The sequence below is a fragment of the Lissotriton helveticus genome, chromosome 12 (genome assembly GCF_964261635.1).
Source record: "Lissotriton helveticus chromosome 12, aLisHel1.1, whole genome shotgun sequence".
Classification (NCBI taxonomy): Eukaryota; Metazoa; Chordata; class Amphibia; order Caudata; family Salamandridae; genus Lissotriton; species Lissotriton helveticus.
Window position 1 is genome coordinate 607346100 of NC_136073.1, and position 6000 is coordinate 607352099.

General features: G+C 44.3%; 1 long non-coding RNA gene across 1 annotated transcript in view; it reads right to left on the reverse strand.

Annotated features, from left to right (window-relative positions):
* The window catches only part of LOC144799583 (uncharacterized), a 31745-nt gene extending 29814 nt beyond the window's left edge, over window positions 1-1931 (reverse strand). The window contains exon 1 of the long non-coding RNA XR_013603842.1: window positions 1802-1931. This is a non-coding gene — a long non-coding RNA (uncharacterized LOC144799583). The remainder of the gene's footprint in view (window positions 1-1801) is intronic.
* Window positions 1932-6000: the final 4069 nt, after the last annotated feature.

The window sequence follows — 6000 nt, forward strand, 5'->3', positions numbered from 1 at the left end:
ACTTCTGAATGGGACTACCTTACATCAAATTCAACTTGATGACCAAATCGAAATTAATGTCACTGATAAAGTTGGGCAGCTTTTAAAAAGTTGACACTCTGTGCCCTAGATAGTCCAGTGGCTTTGTGCAGGCCCGGGCCAACAGACAGCTTTCTGCCCACCTGGGGAGACATGTGAACAACTCCAAGGCTTAAGCACAAAGGCAGTTGCCGCAGACTGAGGTGTCACCTCCCTCCCAGAAAGGCCAACTGAGGTGTTAGCCCAAAAGGCAGGCTCAAAGGAAATGCCCCCTTTAAAGGGTGACAACACACCCGAGCAGGATGACTTTTGTTCCTGCAGACAAGTTGGAGGCAGGGACGGAGAAGAAAACACTGTCCTCAAACCAGTTTTCCTGTGGGCTTGACAGTGGCAAAAATATTGCACACTGGGATTGCGAAATGCCACACATAACTTGAACTTTGTCGCAAAAAAGGAGTGGGCCTACAAGCCCATTGGATAGTGACCACGTTGTCCCCCCAGGCACTTTCCCAGGATAAAATAGGTACCCCATGCATGCTAAACCTCAGTACACATTGGATTTGGAAAAATAACCCAACAAAGACTGTTCTCCTGCCCTTGGAATAGCACAAAGAGAGGATTCACTGTTGGAAGGACTGCACCTGCTGCACTTTGAACTAGTAAAATTTGGACTGTGCCTGCGGCTCCCGGCTTGGGAAAACATTGATCCCAGAGCCAGATTGAAGCAGTGACTCCAAGGGTTAGTTGGTTGGCCCCCTGGAGCAGCACCATGGATACCAAAGTTGAGAAAGCCGAAACCGGCAAAGCAGTATCCTCTTCAGAGGAATCACCACTGACTGCTGTTGGGTGCTCCTAGAGACATCTCCGATGTAGCCAAAAGTTGCACTCGAGTCTGCTGGACCCAGAATTGCTATCAAAGGATTTCTTGCCTTAGAGGGACACTAGCCTCTACCAAGGATATTAGCAGTGATTGCTGTGTCGGGAGCACAGTAGCCCAGCCGCTGCTTGCCTTCGACTGTCACAAAGTGAATCCCATGGGACCTCACATGCAGTGGCCAAAGTTGTCCCACCTCACCCATGCACCAAGGAATCACCCACAGCTCACCCTTGTCGACTGCACAGCTCCAGGATGATTTTTGAACATCTTTTCTGCCTTCATCCCCAGCTTAGGAACCACTTCATTGTTCTCTATGTTGGTTGTTTTCTAAAGGCTGGAACTGAACTGAAAAGGGTCTGGTGGCCAGGTCATTGCCCAAAGTGACATTAAGTCAGGCTGAAGTTGACAAACTAACTGTTTTAAACATTAAACAAATGTACAAACTTTTGTTGACCAGTTCTGTTTTGTGGTTGTATTGAAAGTTTTTTTATTGTTTTCAAAATACATATCTCTGGAACCTCCAATGAAATTTGATGAACATGGATTCAAAAAATGTATAAAAATATGTTCTATTTTCAGAAAGTATTGTTGTATCTCTTGTGTGACTTTCTTATTCCATTGTTTGGTGCTCTTAAATGATTTACGCTAAGTTTCTTTGTCAAGCTTTGCTGCTCGAAGCCCCAGATACCCAGGGTTGAACAAAGGTGATACAAACAAGTTTCACTGGACCAAAGACAGTTTTTGTGACTGTATTCCACGATAAGGCTTCTACTGCCATATCATATAATACTCTGAAATTCTCACATAAATAATATATCATACCATGAGACAACCACATGTTTAAATGAAGCACATTGCCTCTTATTCCCTAGAATGCCCGGTAAAGCAATGCAGAATCACAGTTACCTTTTTTCGATGTTCCAGGATTTTACAACATATCAAGATGTTCTCATTTGAATTTGCAGAAGCAGATGTATTCAAAAAAGCCATAAGGATGTTTATGTCCATGCGCCGGATAGATTCCATCAGTCGAACTGTAATGACAACCCAGAGAAACAGACACATGTACAAATAATGCCCAAACAGAGGTTACTTGACATTTTTTAGAAGTTTAGAAAAAAGTGTCACAAGATATTTTTAACTTGCAGCAAAATTTGCATGAAATACTAAAGAAAGGACACTTGTCCAAGATGCATTGGTGCTTGTGCAAATTATGTTTCATGTTATTTTCTTACAGATTGATTATATCTGGAATTCAGCGGTAGGTCTTGCCACATTGAGATTGACACATTGTGTTCATTTTAGACTTTTACTTCAACTGTTAGGATCATAATTGGTTTTTGTACCTCATTCCACAAAACTTACAGGCGCTTCGTTTAAGCTTGCTAATCAGGGTGACAGCTGTTGTGATCTTCCGTCCCCGCCCCATTCCACCGTTGCTTTTGCCGTTTGTTGCGGAGGGCTAAAGGACCGGACATACCTGACTAGCACTTGTGGGATGGGAACAGCTGATGTGTGCGCGAGACACCTGACTCACTGCTATTTAAGCAGCATGCCCGCGCGGACGCGAGAACACCAGCAGTAGGTCTTGTCACCTATCATTTTGCCCTGCTGCTATTTTTAAAAACTGTATTGAGATTGACACTTTGTGTTCATTTTAGACTTTTACTCCACCTGCTGGGATCGTAATTGGTTTTTGTACCTCATTCCACATGCTTACCGGCACTTTGTTTTAGCTTGCTAATCAGGGTGACAGCTGTTGTGATCTTCCCTCCCCGCCCCTGTTCTGCCGTGGCTTGTGCCGTTTGTTGCGGAGGGCTAAGGGACCGGACATGCCTGACTAGTACTTCTGGGTTGGAAACAACTGATGTGTGCGCGAGACGCCTGACTCACGGCTATTTAAGCAGCATGCCAGAGTGGATGCACAGAGGGCGCGCCGCTGGCACGCCAAAGGCAAGCCCGCCTGCGCCCATCCGCATCTAGATCGGGCCCAGGGCCACCCCCCCTGTCCGTTCCCTACTGATCTTGGGCCCAAGTTTAAAATATACAAGAGATACTCTTGTAAGTCTTAACCCCCAGATGAAGGATTCCTGTCCGCAACTCGATCCATTGAAAGAGCCTAAGGTGTGCCCTCTGTGTGACATGAAGTTCCTCTTCACCAAAACAAAATGCAGCTTTAACTCGCATCAAGTCCTTTACCCGCAAACAGTTTTGCAAAAGTCCCTCCAGGGCCTACTCCTGAATACACGCTCTTTAATTAAACACAACATTGAATTCGCCGAGCTGCTGGAAGCTCACAATATAGATATGGCATTTTTCACGGAGACGTGGGCAGATGGAGCATCTGATCCGGAGCTATCATTAGCCATTCCTGAAGGATACTTATTAATCAGGAATGACAGACAGGAAAAGCGGGGAGGGGAAATAGCGTATTATTATCAAGGACACCTTGTCGATGAAAAGCTCTACTTCAGGAAGCGGTCCTGATTGTGAACTGCTTTCATTTGGAATCACCATCAGTGAAAACTATATATTTAACGGCATACTGCTGTATAGACCACCAGGGGCTAAGAACAAGTTTGTAGAGACAAAAGGTCATATCATCGAGTCTAGTTTTGACTTTCAGGAATTTTCTATCTTAGGCGACTTCAACTACCATTTAGAAAATATAAATGACCAATATACAATCTTGTTTCTAGAGCTGATGGCCAGTGTCTTGATGGAACAACTGATCAAGCATCCTACCCATGAGGATGGACACACCCTAGATGGAATATTCATATCTAATCCTCAATTGAAAGTGCAGGAGAGGTTGCCAATCCCATGTTCTGATCATAAGGCCATTCGGTTGGTACTTACCTCGTCCCATCATCTTACTCGTCCTCATTCTGCACTTAGGACTTTTAAAGGGAGAAATTGGAAGGAAATCAGCCCACAGCAGCTGCAATTAACATTAGCTGCCTCTAAACCGACACTAATGCCCGAAGTAAATACATCCACCAATATTTTTACTAATTGGATAGCAACCGCAGTAAATATTTTAGCTCCCAAAAAAACATTTACTAGCAAATGGTTGAAGAAATCAGAACCTTGGTCTGTGACTCACTGCGCATCCAGTAGCAACTATGCAGACAAGCTGAAAGGCGCTGGAGAAAAACTTATACGAAAGCCCAAAAAATGGTTTATACACAGTCACTGACCGAATATAAAAAGATGATTCTGGAGAAAAAAAGCAGCTATTTCTCTGATAAATTGAGCAGGCGGGCAACTCAAGTAAATTACTTTTCTCAACTTTAAAGGAATTAGTGACACTTCCCACCCCACTAGCACTGAATAGCAATGTTACTGTCTGCAATCAACTCGCAGATTCCTTTAGGGACAAGGTGCTTTCTATCTATGATTTCTTCAGTGGAAAAGGCAATGAGCATCAAGTGAATCAACCCTCTTCACCTACGCGACATCCTGGCCATGGCTTGAATGCTTTTATCCCCCCAAATGTAGAACAGGTTTCGCAGATAGTCAGATTGGTGAAAGCAGTGGCTCCATCCGACCCCTGCCCCCCTAAAATATTCCAACAGGCAGCTGATGAGATCAGCGAGCAACTATGTCTGATTTTCAACGAGATCCTTATGTCCAGCATTTTCCCAGAGGCTTGGAAGAAGGTCTCCATCCTCCCCCTGCTGAAAAAACCTAGACACCAGCGATCACAGTCATTATCGACCCATAGCAAGGATTCTGTTCCCAGCTAAAGTTTTGGAAAAAATTATAAATCTTCAACTTACGGCCTTTGTTTCCTCAGAAAATCTGCTGGACTCTTCACGATACAGCTTCCGGCAAGGGCATGGAACGGAGACGGCCTTGGTCATGGCAGCAGAGGAGCTTCGCTCTATGCTGGTTTCCGGTGCAAAGGCCACCTTGATCCTTTTGGATCTTTCAGCGGCCTTTGACACCGTGAACCATGACATCCTCATTCTAAGGCTTCAGAAGTTGGGAGTGTCAAGCTTAGCACTAAGCTTAATCAAATCCTACCTTAACAATAGGTGACAGTAGGTTCAGATTGATGATTCTTGTTCAAAACATTTTTTCACTTCCTTGTGGGGTACCTCAGGGCTCATCTTTAAGCCCTAAGCTGTTCAATCAGTATGTCAACCCCCTAGCTGACGTCATCAGGCAGTTTGGCTTCTCGCTAGTGTCCTATGCCGTTTATACCCAGATTGTAGTATCCATCTCAGGCAATCTGGAAGAAACGGCGGCCAGCTGTAATCAGTGTATGACCTGCATGGATCACTGGATGCGGGCAAAGTGCCTCAAGCTTAATGGAAGTAAAACAGAGGTGCTTCTGCTGGGCTCAGACTCCACCATTTGGTCTCAGAAATGGTGGCCCCCAGCTATGGAATACTTCCGACCCCAGTGAGTAAAGCTAAAAATCTAGGCTTCATCTTCGATGACCGTCTCACCTTCCAACATCAAACCAAGGTCGCCGCTCAGGTACATTTAAATCTAAAACTAATTCAGAAGGTGAAACCTTGTATTCCCCACCTGCAGTAAAAACAGTGGTAACAACTTTGGCATTGGCCAGACTGGACTATGGAAACGCCCTTTATCTGGGCCTTCAGGAACAGCACTTGCTTAAACTGCAGCGTCAAGTCAAAATTGTCAGAACAGAAGTTAAGTAGTGTAAGGGGTAACAGATGCAGTGAGATAAAGCAGCATTAGACAATGTGCAGGTAGGTGTGGCTCCCCGAGGGCCCTGTATATCCAGGTTGACAAATGACAAGTATTTCATTAAGAAGAAAGCAATGATTAGGTCAGTTGGGGGGACAGTAGGTCCTGTCTAAGAAGTAAACACCAGGTCACTTGACAAAATATATCCGCTTAACCTGACCCACCACCAGTAGGTACCAAAAAAATGGGGCGAGGCCTAAAAGGTGAAAACATGTATGTGGAAAGGGGACCAAATGATATAGCAAAATAATGGTGGAATTATTTGCTCACTTCTAATAAATATTGATAATCAACTCCAAGGATCTACTTAAAAGCTTCCCATCATACATTTCATGTATCAACATTTTCTAAACTCAAAACCTAAATTGAGATACAAAGCT